The sequence below is a fragment of the Falco rusticolus genome, chromosome 1 (genome assembly GCF_015220075.1).
Source record: "Falco rusticolus isolate bFalRus1 chromosome 1, bFalRus1.pri, whole genome shotgun sequence".
In the NCBI taxonomy this organism is placed as follows: Eukaryota; Metazoa; Chordata; class Aves; order Falconiformes; family Falconidae; genus Falco; species Falco rusticolus.
This window is the reverse complement of record NC_051187.1, coordinates 56,631,382-56,643,722: the sequence shown is the minus strand read 5'-3', so window position 1 is coordinate 56,643,722 and position 12,341 is coordinate 56,631,382. Positions and strand designations below refer to the sequence as shown.

The 12,341-nt window shown below is 41.8% G+C and overlaps 1 protein-coding gene across 1 annotated transcript in view; it reads right to left on the bottom strand.

Annotated features, from left to right (window-relative positions):
• Positions 1-12,341, bottom strand: part of BANK1 (B cell scaffold protein with ankyrin repeats 1) — a 166,950-nt gene that overhangs the window by 89,035 nt on the left and 65,574 nt on the right. The gene's annotated exons all lie outside the window — the stretch shown is intronic.

Below are 12,341 nucleotides of genomic sequence, written 5' to 3'. Positions count from 1 at the left end.
ATTACTGCTAGACACCCTATAGTCCTGGCGATGAAATACTGAATCATTTATTGTAAAAAAATATACGGGGTGGGAAGAATAGAAGGTAAATAAAGAGTGTGCCTTCTGTGCAGGGTCCTCAGACAGAATTATAAATTGAGTCTATGCATGGCTGTGTTAAACAGAACTAACACTATGCATGGCAGAAATGGATTTTCTTAAGCAGTTTCATATAATGGGCTTGGTAGCTTTGAGAAATGCCTTTCCCTAATGGTCATTCTATTGACATAGTGCCTAAAGACAATTTTTCTAATTAAGCAATAAATTACAGCTGTCTGGTAAGTCACTATTAGATCTGTGCAGAGCTCTGAATCTTTGGATTGCTGAGGACACGATAAGACTCTTACCTAACTTCACTCATTAATTCTTGCTTCTCCACCTAGTTTTTCTTAGGGGTTTGAGATCAAAAAGCTCCCTTTAGACCTCACAATGTCACTCAAAAGGTAGGCGGTTTTGGCTCACAGGTTATATTTATCACAATAACCCTTCCTCTCCTAATTTTCCGTCATTTTCCTCCCCAAAGCTGAAACACCCTTATTACTGTTACGTTCTGGTTTTGGTTTTGTTTCTGTTTTTTCCCTTCTGAGGAGCTGGAGAAAGACATTGTTGATATACTATCTTTCTTTGTGCTCAACAACTTGTAAGATATGACAGATGTTTGATTCCTTCCAGATCACTGGGAGGCAGCCAAAGGGCATACTCCAGGTAGTTTCATTGAGAGCATATACTAAATCAAGATGAACCTGGTTTTTGACAGCTATACATATACCTTCAAATTGCTTCAACTGACAGAGGCAAGATTCAAAACTTGCTTCCAGACATTGTATTGGAATGCCCCAGCAATCCTTCCTTCTGTAGTAAACCTGGAGCCAGCGTACAGTTTTTGACCACTTCACCTTTTCCTTTGCACTGTAAGGGCTTCTGAGATATCTGTATTTGAGGAAGAAGAAATAAATAGGCAACCTTCTCACCTAATCATAAACTTGGTGGAATAGTCAGTGCAGGAACGTTAATGGAAAGGTGCAAGGAATGACTGCTTTAATGGACAACTATAGGTTAGTTTCTCCCTTGGAAAATTTATTCCTTAACCTCATGCAATTTATTTGTAACTTAGGTAGAGGATTCATGCCCTTATGATGAAAACAACATACTACATAGGGACTAAAAATTCTCAATACCCACAAAAATCTCTAGCCTATTGAATCCTAGCTTCAGTGGTATCTTAACTAGCTGAACAGAATCACAGAATCATAGAGTGGTTTGCATGGGAAGGGACCTTAAAAATAATCAGATTCCAACCCCCCTGCCATGGGCAGGGACATCTTCCAGTAGACCAGGTTGCTCAAAGACCCATCCAACCTTGCCTTGAACACTCCCAATGAGGGGGCATCCACAACTTCTCTGGGCAACCTGTTCCAGTGCCTCACCACCCTCACAGTAAAGAATTTCTTCCTAATATCTAATCTATATCTACCCTCTTTCAGTAATAAGCCATTCCCCCTTGCCCTGTCAATACAGGCCCTTGTAAAAAGTCCTTCTCCAGCTTTCCTATAAGCCTCCTTTAGGTACTGGAAGGCTGCAATAAGGTCTCTCCAGCTGATTATTTTCACCCTAAGTACTCCTTCTGAAAAAGTGGATAATCCTCATCCCACCTTCCCAAAAAGCCCCTTAGGTAAGTATCTTTGCTTATGTTGCCATGTCAGCAAAACAGTCAGAAAGACCTATGGTAATCCCTTGGTTTTACAGTCCTAAATACATTTAAGAACAGATATATCATCACAAAACCCTTTTTCATTTTTCCTGCTTCTAATTCACAAGCATTTTGCCTGAAATTCCATTAGTATTCAAGTTTTCCTTAAAAATTGTAAAAGGCTTTTAAAACAGTGAATTGTAAATAACTGACTTCTACTGTGTCACTGCTATAGTTACAGAATATCAAAAGATGAGACAAAGTACCAGCCAATTCTTTGGAAAAAAACATCCCACTCCATTTTACATTACACACAAATTTCAACAGGCATCTCATACAGAAGTAAAGTTTCCAAACCTGCAGTTCCATTTATCATTCTTTTTGCAACAAGGCTGTACTCAATTGCGTAGTTATGACAGAATATTTTAGTCACAGTTAAGGTGCAAGGTTCGAGCCTGAATAAAAGTCTACATAGAAACTTTAAAAACGTGTTTAATGACTTTGACTTTTTAAAAATGAGAAATCTAGCCTTCTCTCCTTAAAGCCAAGCTTTTCCATACTTAGTCTGTACCTTATCTCTTCACTAAAACATAAATTGTCAGACCCCAAAGGGCAGTATATGCCAGCAAATTATTATTACAGGGAGCATGTCCTCTAATAACATGTGAAAAAAAGAAGGAAACCTCGTCACCCAGTAATAAACTCCCGAAATCAAATCTTAAACGTAAAACACCAAGCACTGATAATGGGAAGCCTCTCCACAAGCAATTTTGGAAAAGAGAACCCAGCGAACAAATGTCTGGTGGAAACCATAGGATAACATTTTCATATCTGCTGGCAGAAGCTCACAGGTCTTAGCTTAAATTCCTCAAGAAATTTAAGGATTTGATTTGTGAATATCCAGTTATTAAAAGAGTATCAAATAATACATTTACTTATTCATTTAAGTAACTTCCAGTGTACCAAAAGATATATGTAGCACACATTTCTGAACATTAAAATATTGTGGCAAGAATACAATCCCAGCAGGTTTCACCAAGGAATCACCAGTGGATTAGCATGGATCTCAGAAACCAGCCTAATCCTCTTTCACATACTCTACCAGCTATTTGAAAGTAATGAGCTATGGGCCAGTGCAATACTACAGTAGCATTTAAATTAATTAAACAAATATTGATAGCAGATTCATTTAATTTAAGATTCTTTAATATATATGCACGTCATCTTTCTACACATTCCTTACACAGCAGAAAATTAATAGCTCAGGAAGACATTGCAACCAGATTTAAAAATATAATTGTTTCATGCTGAGGAGCTCTGCCATATCATATAGCCTTTTACAGAAACACAAAGCTAAATGTAAATGTAAGAATAACACTGTGTTCAAAAAAGCTGATTCCAGATGAGCTTCCAGAACTCCACAGCAAATAATGAGAAACCTTGCTGAAGGGATTCCTGCTATCTAAAGATTTATTGTCATTTGGTGATAGTAGCTACAAAGCCAGGTAGGATTCCTTCTGCATAAAACATCCAAGGAAAAAAAAGTACCCTCCATTTCCACAATACACTGGTTTTGTAGATTCTTATCTATTTCATCAAGTTGAAGATAATTGAAGAATTCTGTATTCTGCTTCAACCATTCAATTAAAAAAAAGATAGAGACAAAGAGATGAGGCAGAGAGATGGTCAATGATGAATTACTCGCCAGTCTACATCCCTGCCCATCCTTTAAGTCTTCCAGAGTGAAGAAGAATGGAGAACAGCACTGGTGGGAAATTCTTCTTGGACGGTCACTGACAGCAACGGGAATTTTTAATTTCCTGTTTCTTCACCTAATCAATATTAATCATGATACAGAAGATATACACCTTCACTACAATTTATAAAAATATAGCTTGGCATTTCAGAAACAAAAACCTTCTCCTTCACCCTGCCACCTGTCTGAAACATATCTTCCATAAAACAGGCTCTGAGTGAGAATTATGACCACCTGTACGATTACATTTCTCTATGCTACTGAGGGAACTTCGAAGAGCAGTGAACTCCGTAGCTATGGATCTAGACATTGCAGGATGTACCTCAACATAGTTAGAAAGGAATTTATATAACTCCCTTCTGGAAAAAAACAAGCTTCTTGTGAAAAGCCTGTCTAGGGCACTGTGTCAATCTATGCAGTTCTAAAGGAACTTTGCCAACATGTACAGAATTACATAGCTATTATATATTCAATAGTTGCCTAAGAGATGCCTGAAGCAGGCAGGCAGAAAATTCTATTAAACAAGAAATCCAGACAAGACTTTTGCTGGTGGCAGAGGAAGAAGATTCTTCCATGAGTCCACTGTTCTGCCATGGATTGGCACAGGTTTGGCCATAGATCTTGCGCAGGTTAAAAACCCCCTCCAATAACCTGCATTTTCTGCCTTAGATTTCAAGGCAATCAATTCCGAAATGTTAGAAGGTATTTTAAGAACAAAAATGAATTTGTGCTGTCTTGATCATGTGGTGGCAACTTGAAATGACTGCTTCAATTTTTATATTTAAATAACATTTATGTCCCCCCTAGGAATCTGGTTTAAAGGCTAAAGCCAACAATCAGAAGTTATTTGCATTAAACAACCTATAAAATGCTTTCTGAATTGTATTTTTCTTAGAAACTGTGATGTATACTACAAGTGGTACACAGTAATCTTCCTGACTACGACACATTGAGAAGCACAGTTCTTAGTAAAAGAAGGGAGAAATTAGCAACCCAAAGTGCTAGAACAAAGAATTACACCCATACAAACACATAAATGCCTAAACTGGCTATCAGTACGACCTTCAATTTGAAATTGTTAGGTCACAAATTGATCATACTCCCCTCATTAGTCACTTAATGCTTAGAAATTTTCTCTCATCTGTTTTTTAAAGTCTTCCTTTGTGTGCTGGATAAGAACTTCATGTACGTGATCTCTTTATTTTCTGGAGGCAGAACTTTTACATAGGCTTAGAAGACCACAGCTGGTGACAAGAACAAGCTAGTGCCAAAGCAATTTCCAGGGACAAAGCATATGCAAAAGACAGACTATCTGAAATAGGGTTCCAATGTCCCACTAAACAACTGCAACTTAACAAGGTACTACTACTTGTCACAGGTACTGTAACAACTGGCCACAATATGTTTTGAGCCTCTGGCTAATGGAAAGCAAAAGTACTTTGGCCTTTCTTACTGGTGTTAGAGCCATCATCTGGAGCAATTAAACTCAAAAGACTCATTGTTTCCCTGTTCAGATACTCTGAGACAAGGATTCCTGCCAGTATTCTTATTGAATGACTCTTACTAGTTTTAAATTCACACACTTGATTCAAGCAATTCAACCTAAGAGCAATTATAGAAAATATTCAACTACTTGGTTCTATAGAGGAATCAAATCACAAGACTAACAATTCAGGATGTTATTGCAGAATGTTAAGTGATATCCATCTTTTATGCTATAGAAGAGGGAATTACTTAATCTAAACTATTATGAAACATGTAGAAATTGGAAATGAATGTCCATTAAGGTGGCTTTGTGCTAAAATGCAAGAAAAATACCATTTGCTTAATAAACTGCTGGCACATTTGAAACTGCACTTTACCATAATCACTATTAAAGCCTCTTTTAGGGACAGCTCCATCAATTTAGTACCTTTAACACAAACGGTTCAAGCTTGCAGTGTTCCCTCAGCACAAAGGACACATTTTCAATGAGTGTTTGAAGTGCAAGATTTCTGACAGACAAGGCAGATACTACCACTTGTGGAAGCACACATCTATACGGGTTCTTAAAGAGCGTGATATTTTAGTATTTAACAATCTGCATATGACACTGGTACTAAAAGGAGAAAATATCTTCCCCCCATTCATACACCTGTATCACAGAAGCATGCCATATGTTATATGATCCTTTCTTTGTACTTTGTTTTGACACAAATCAGATCAGCTCCCAGCATACCCACCAGACGTTTCAAATCTGCATTCTCTGGGCGTAACACTCCCACATCAACATTGTTGGTGTCCAGTTCCAGAAAAGAGGTTTTCCCTTTAAACAAGGACAGGGAACTTGGGCCATACAGATGACCCACTGTGCAAGTTAGCCAGCTCCTACAGCTCAATGCTGTAAACAGAGCCGTGAACACTTTTTCAGTAAGCCTGCTGGACATGGGAGCTGAAGGGCCTTACCAGCAAAGCTGCATCACTAAGAAGCTCTGAGCACAGATCTGCCCACCAGCCACCAAAGAGGGCTGCACAGCAAAGCTCTGGGCTTGAAGGTAGAAACAGTAGCTGTGGTGTTGCCACTTTCTCTTTTGCTGCTCTCTCTCTCTTTCTAAGCACCTTGGGAAATTGTTATTACCCTAAGGATTCTCCAGCACAAAGGCAAATGGAAGATGCTTTCCAGGATTTTGGACAAACTGAACGTATGTTTTAATACACTCATTCTTCTGGAACCCTACTGCTCTTTAAGATAGAAGTGATGAATTACTGTGTATTATTTTGGGGGTATTCCTTAAAGAAGTGGCAAAACACAGGTAACAATTTTAGAACAGTGAGAGGTCTGCCAAGTACAAAAGTATTTCTATTGTAATAACAAGCAATTTCAACACTCCAGCTGTAACAGAAAGTTCCTGGAACATGGTTAAGCTAAATTCTGCTTGGCTCACAGCCATGCAAATATTTCTTTTCTACATTCCCATCAATTACAGAATACAGTAAGTGTTTTTGTTCTTAAGTGGACTATTACAGGGGACACAAATAAGCCATTTTTCTTCCAGTGGTTGGAGCTAACATTTCTAAAATACCATATTACACATTTGGCAGACTTAAAGCTCCCATTTTTATATGTGTTGCATTAGTAAGCTGTGCCATTTGAATCAACTGAAAATGGGTAGTACAACTGCATGTCCTAACCAGACTACACAAGCTTATGATGGTAGTAGAGTTGTTTTTACCTCAGTGCTGGTATAAGTATTCACACCTGGGAGACCAGCCATCTTGAGCAGAAAACAACTATTGTTAACTGTTTACGTGCAAACAATAGCAAATATGTAACATGAAGGAACCATTTGAACAAAAAATTACATTGTATGAAGTCAGTTACCATTATAAATCCATGTCTAGATTGATACTTTTATACTGAGACTTTATTAGGACAATTAATAATTCTACTAAAACAGAAAAGCTTATCAGAGGTATGCATATAATTTGCACACCTTTTAGAGTGAAATATAACACCCTCACAAAACTGTCTTCTGCCACTGACAGTTGTTGGGGCTCTTGCTGTATTGAATGATTATACTGAACTCTGAAGCAAGTGGAAAAATACTGAAGAAATAAGACGAGGTTACGGCCAGAACAGTGGGATGAAGAAAAAGGAGCAAATTGCAGATGTTTGCTCAAAACCAAGGCCAACGGGACATGATAAGAGGAGCTGGGAAACCGCAGAAAGGAGCCTACATGCCAGAACAAGCAGAAACAGAAATCTTCCCAGTAAACAATTGTTAACCAATCATATTATTATACGCTTGTAAAATAGCCAACCACATTATTGCACGCTTATAGAATGCCTTATAAAAGTCTACCTGGTTTGTACAATAAACGGATCAGATCTTGAACTCTGTGAGTATTTGAATCTGACTCCCGCTCGCCCGAAATGCCCGCAGCAGACAGTGTCTACCAAAATGTAAAAAGGCATGTAAAAAGAAGTGTAACGTACTCTCTCAAGCCCTATTAATTGTAGTCTGCCGGTACCATATGTGCTTATGTCTCCTCTTACAAAGGTTCTAAACTATATCATGACGTTGAGTATGACTGTGTTCCTGAGGATAAAAAGAAAATCACTGATTTTCTGAAGCCTCCAATCCTATCTGGGGTGCAAAACAAAGACATCTGAGGTGCAGGGAGATTAGTTTCTAAAACACTAGTGCAAAAAACAGATGTCCTACAGAATTAACCATTTCATTAAACATGATAAATTACCCTTGGAAACTATGTTCCCATGCTCAACCCTTTGACTCATACGACCATCTCAGAAAAGAAATCTAGGTATCTCACTGAAACTAAAATATCACCTTATTCAAATTCTGCCTACTCTTAACAAGCCTTTACAAATACATTGTACCGTACTGGCAGTACATGAGCAAAGATGACATCTGGCCAGATGGACAGGTAGGGATACTGGGGAACTAAGTTCCTTCCATTCTCTTCAAGGCAAACTGGTAAACCCCAAGAGCTGAAGGCCCTGACTGCTGAAGGCATCAGACTGCTACTCGGAGGACCTCTCTGACCAGTGCAAGGATGACCGGGACACAACAGCAACAATTAGAAATTTCTGAATGTGAAATTACTAACATGTTGATCCAGGAAGACAGCCTGGTTTTATGGACATCTTTATGCTGGATAATAAGGAGGATCACATTTTCTTCAGTTAAATTTGATCCCAATTGCTGTATCAAAAACTGACGTAAAAGCATCACCTCTGTAGTATAACGCCCCTCCATCAACAGAAAAAAGCTCTGCAGTACTTTTGAGATCTGTATTACAACAAGAAACAAATATGAAGCTTTAGCAGCTATAGACACCCATAAGCAAGATCTCCATGGACATGCTGTGCCAGCAGCACACCTTGGTTACTGCAAAAAGAACTATCTGGTGCTTTGCAGTGGGCTCTCTGTTAGGGGGCACTGAGGCACCCATCTGCTGGCCTGACCAGCAGTCATGTGAGGTGTGCTGCCTTCTGGGAGCTAACATCCAAGTTAATGCTAAGAGGGAACCACTACTGGTCAAGAGCATGGACTACTATCCTCTGGTACCCTTTCATGTGGGCATGAATGACACTGCAAGCTAGAACTTGGACAGAATAAAGGAAGAATATAAAGCCCTGGGCATACAGGTGAAAAATTTTGGTGCTCAAGTTATCTTCCCTTCCATTTTTCAAGAAAGAGGAAAGGGTGCAGCCAGAAACAGACATGTAACGCACACTAACTTGTGGCTTCACAGCTGGTGCCATCATGAGGGGTTTCACTTCTATGACCATGGGAACTTCTTTGACTGTAGCCTGTTAAGGAGGGATGAGATCCACCTGTCTAGAAGTGGCAAGGGAAGCTTTGGCAGCAGGCTGGCCAGCTTGGTAAGGTGGGCTTTAAACTGAAGGGCTCAGGGGGAGGGGTCCAACATGGCAATGCATATGCCACCGAATCCAACTGGGGAATAAGCCAGGCCAACCAGAGCGCTGATGTGTGCTCCTTTGCTGCCTCCCAAGATGAGTACCAGAAGGCCAGCCACCTCAGCCACCTCAAGGCCTGCGCGGATGAGCAAGGAGCTTCTGGCAAACTTCAGACAGAAGGAGGACATTTACAGGATGTGGAAAAAGGGACAGGCCACTTGGACGGAATATAAGGTTGTGGTCAGAACATGCAGGAAGGTGACGAGGAAGGTGAAGGTCCATCTGGAATTAAATCTCGTGATGGAGGTCAAAGACAGCAAGAAGGTCTTCTTCAAGCATATCAGCAGGAAAAGGATGACTAGGGAACATGTGGGCAGGCTGCTGAACGAGGTGGGTGCCCTGGTGACAAAGGACACAGAGAAGGTGGAAGTACTGAATACCTTCTTCACTTCAGTCTTCACTGCCAAGGCCAGCCCTTGGGTCTCCCAGACCCTGAAGGCAAGAGAGGAAGTCTGGAGAAAGGAAGACTTGCCCTTGGTTTAGGAGGATCACGTTAGAGATCCCTGAAGCAAACTTGATATCCCCAGTGGCATGCACCCCCCCCGAGTACTGAGGTAGCTGGCAGATGTAATTGCTCTAGAGCCATTCCCCATCATCTTTGAAAGGTCATGGATAACAGGAGAGGAGCCTGAGGACTGGAGGAAAGCCAGTGTCACTCCAGTCTTCCAAAAGGGCAAGAAGGGGGACCCAGGAAACTACAGACCAGTCAGCCTCACCTCCATCCTTGGAAAGGTGATGGAACAACTAATCCTGGAGGTCATCTCGAAGCATGTGGAGGAAAAGAAGGTCATCAGGAGCAGTCAACATGGATTCCCAAGGGGAAACCATCCCATACCAATCTAATAGCCTTCTATGATGGAACAACTGGCTGAGTAGATGAGGGGAGAGCAGTGGATGTTGTCTAACTTGACCTCAGCAAGGCTTTTGGCACCATCTCCCATAACATCCTCATAGGTAAGCTCAGGAAGTGTGGGTTAGAGGAGCGGACAGTGAGGTGGATTGAGAACGGGCTGAATGGCAGAGCTCAGAGGTTGTGATCAGCGGTGCAGAGTCTGGCTGGAGACCTGTAGCTACTGGTGTGCCCCAGGGGTCAGTGCTGGGTCCAGTCTTCTTCAACTTAGTCATCAATGACCTGGATGAGGGGACTGAGTGCACCCTCAGCAGTTTGCTGATGATACAAAACTGTGAGCAGTGGCTGACACACCAGAGGGCTGTGCTGCCATTCAGCGAGACCTGGACAGGCCAGAGAGCTGGGTGGAGGGGAACCTAATCAAGTTCAGCAGAGGCAAGTGTAGGGTCCTGCACCTGGGGAGGAACAACCCCCTGCACCAGTACAGGCTGGGGTTGACCTGCTGGAAGGCAGCTCTGCAAAGGAAGGGCCTGGGAGCCCTGGTGGACAGCAAGCTGACCATGAGCCAGCAGTGTGCCCTGGTGGCCAAGAAGGCCAATGGTACCATCCTGGTGCGCATTAGGAGAAGTGCAGCCAGCACGCTGAGAGAGGTTGTCCTCCCCCTCTACTCTGCCCTGGTGAGGCTGCACCTGGAGTGCTGTGTCCAGCTCTGGGCTCCCCAGTTCAATAGTGATGAGGAATTACTGGAGAGGGTCCAGTGAAGGGATATGAAGATGATGAGGGGTCAGGAGCATCTCCCTTATGAGGAAAGGCTGAGAGCTGGGCCTGTTTAGCCTGTGGAAGAGAAGACTGAGAGGGGATCTTATCAACGTACACAGATATCTTAAAGACGAGTGCCAAGAGGATGAGGCCAGGCTCTTTTCAGTGGTGCCCAGCGACAGGACAAGGGGAAACAGACACAGAGTGAAACACAGGAAGTTCCATCTGTGTTTCCATGAGGAAAAAGCCTTTACTTTCAGGGTGACAGAGCACTGGAACAGGCTGCTCAGAGAAGTTGTGGAGTCTCCTTCTCTGGAGACATTCAAAACCCACCTGGATGTGGCTTTATACAACCTGCTCTAGGTGAACATGCTTTAGCAGGGGCATTGGACTAGATGACCTGCAGAAGTCCCTTCCAACCCTGACCATTCTGTGATTCTCTGATTCTGTGATCAGATTAATTGTCCACTAAACACAAGGAAATATTCTATCACTTCAGAAAATACAGCTGCCCTAGTTTCAGCTGGGATAGAGTTAGTTTTCTTCTTGGTAGCTGGTGCAGTGCTGTGTTTTGGATTTGGTGTGAGAACAATGCTGGTAGCACACTGATGCTTTCAGTTGTTGCTGGGTGATGTTGATACTAAGTCAAGGACTGTTCAGTTTCTCAGGCCCTGCCAGCCAGAGGGCTGGAGGGACACAGGGAACTGGGAGGGGACACGGCTGGGACAGCTGACCCAAACTAGCCAAAGGGATATTCCATACCATATAATGTCATGCTGAATATATAATCTGGAGGGAAGAAGGAGGAAGGGGGGGACATTCAGCATCATGGTGTTTTGTCTTTCCAAGTAACTGTTATGTGTGATGGAGCCCTGCTGTCCTGGGGATGGCTGAACACCTGCCTGCCCATGGGGAGTGGGGAATGGGGAATGAATTCCTTGTTTTACTTTGCTTGCATGCACAGCTTTTGCTTTACCTATTAAACTGTCTTTATCTCAATGCACAAGTTTTCTCACTTTTACTCTTCCAATCCTCTCTCTCATCCCACTGTGAGGGCAGCGAGTGAGTGGTTGCGTGGTGCTTGGTTGCCAGCCAGGGTTAAACCACGACAACACCAGATCACTTCCTTAATTAGGTATGAACTTTCTTTAATAGTATGAGAAAAGAGAAATACCAGATTGCAGATATTCTGTCACCCTCAGTTTTTTCAGCACCTGTGTCAATAGCTGTTCAACAACAAAATTTAAATAGTACACTCTCATTCAGCATCTTGACCACTGCCAAATTGCCTTACTTTCAGTCTCTGGGGTCTACAGTTTTCTTCCTCTTGAACCTATTGAAAAAAAACCAAACCTAAACCACTCATAAAACACCGCTAAAGCTATCCTCATGGTTCTCCACTCATCATGACAGGCCTGTCTTTAGTTTTCTCAATCCCTCTCCTACACCTTTACATTAGATACCAATTCTGTCAAAGAAAATACTTGACAAATCTCTATGCCCTTGCTCTAGGATTTTAATAACTAACTCAGTCAGCCAGTGTTTCCACTCCTTATGATATCTCTTTCTACATTAAACTACCCTTAGGTTTCTTGCCTTTTCCTCCTCAGTCATGTAAAACATTCTCCCTTACATAATCTAGACAGGTATTGTATTTCTTCAAGTGCTATCTTTGGTCTTATGTCTATCCATCAAGATGATTGGTTAGCAGAAAAGCAAAACTTCTGGCTTTCACTCCTTGCATTTTCTACTCTTGACATGT